Genomic DNA, 1,631 nt, shown 5'->3' with positions numbered 1-1,631 from the left:
AAGTCCGCATCTTGTACAGCAATTAACCACTAAGAAGAATATATGCAGTGTATTATTTGTTGAAACTGTACTTCCGATTTGATTTGAAACTGTCTCATTTTATGAATAAATCTTTGAAAAAAAAGTGCACCATATAGGTCTTGAAGGTATGCAGGACATTTTAAATGACTATGGGCAATTCCATGTTTATTCGTAAAATGGCACTGTTGGGTTTTGTTGTATAAACTTGCAGCCACTATAAGATAAAGGGATTTTAAAAGATTGGGTTTTCTCCTAATGTAAGTTAAAAAATAAGAAGTCAAGGACTTCAGCTTAGCTTTATATCAAAAAGTTAGTAAACAAATGTTCCATCCAACTATCTACAACTATTTTCTGTGAGAAGATATTACACTAAAACAAAAATTTAAATATACTTTTAGAGATAAAAAGCACCAAGGCCAATGAGATAGCTCAGTGGACTCAATGACTACTAAGGCAAGTGCAGGGACTAGGGTTCAATCCCCAGCACCACATAGCACACTGGCCCTGTCCCCGAAAATGCTGAGCCAGTCACTAAGACCAGGCATGGTGGCCCCAGCACTAGCGAGGCTGAAAATAGGAAGACCAGTATGAGGCCAAGATGTGTAGTGAGACTGTATCAAATATATTAAAATAAAATAAAATAAAGCATCAGTGTTTTCACATAATAATGTTAACATTATCATTATGATAAAATGTTTACTCCCAATTTTGAATTTTTTCTGCAAAACATTTTAACTGTTATCTGGTAATGTGTAAGAATTTGACTTCTAATACCATTGTAATTAAAAAATAACAGTTCCCTGTTCATATTTGTTTTCAAAGTAATTGATATCCAGATATAACATTTAAACCTGATAAAATAGTTAAACCTACTGCTCCCATTTCAATACTTGTTTAACTGACCCTCTATTCAACAACTGAGTCTTAGAAATAATACTACAGAAAAATAGCTGGACTAAGAAAACAGCCAATATTTTCACCCTGTCCCTCCAAGATCAACAAGGACATGAGAAGACCTTTCTAGATGTTACAACTCTGGTAAACTACCTAATATCCTGAGTAGGGAGATTGTTAGACTCCAGAGGACAGGAGTACAATTACAGTATCTTACACTTACAAGAAAGTCAACAATGAATATATGTTCCCTATGCCTCTCCAGGAAACCATATGGTCAAACAAGACTGATTCATCATGGGAAATGACACTGACAGAAGAATGAAGAAATTTTACATGGCTTCAAAAATAACCCCTGAGGAGTCTTAATTGACATTAGTATATATAACAGGAGATTCATTTTGACTAACACAGGTCTTACTTTAACTTGGCTTTAAATAAACAGCAGAAAAATGTCATCAAGATATGTAAAATACAACAGTAATTTAGGCTAGATATGCAAGTATCCAGTCACTACACTGACCCCTGTTGACAGTCTCCACCTACACCTGTTAGTTGTCACTACTATGCCTCAATGATGTCAAAAAGCCATAGTGATATCTATAAAAGCTCAATACTGAGTCATGGGTCAGGGAGATGGCTCAGTGGAATAAGTGCTTCCCTGGCAAGTGCAGGGGCCTGAGTTCAATCCCTGGTTGCACAAATATATATATATA

Source organism: Octodon degus, unplaced genomic scaffold, assembly GCF_000260255.1.
Source record: "Octodon degus isolate 3935 unplaced genomic scaffold, OctDeg1.0 scaffold00120, whole genome shotgun sequence".
NCBI lineage: Eukaryota > Metazoa > Chordata > Mammalia > Rodentia > Octodontidae > Octodon > Octodon degus.
Note: the sequence above shows the minus strand (reverse complement) of the source record.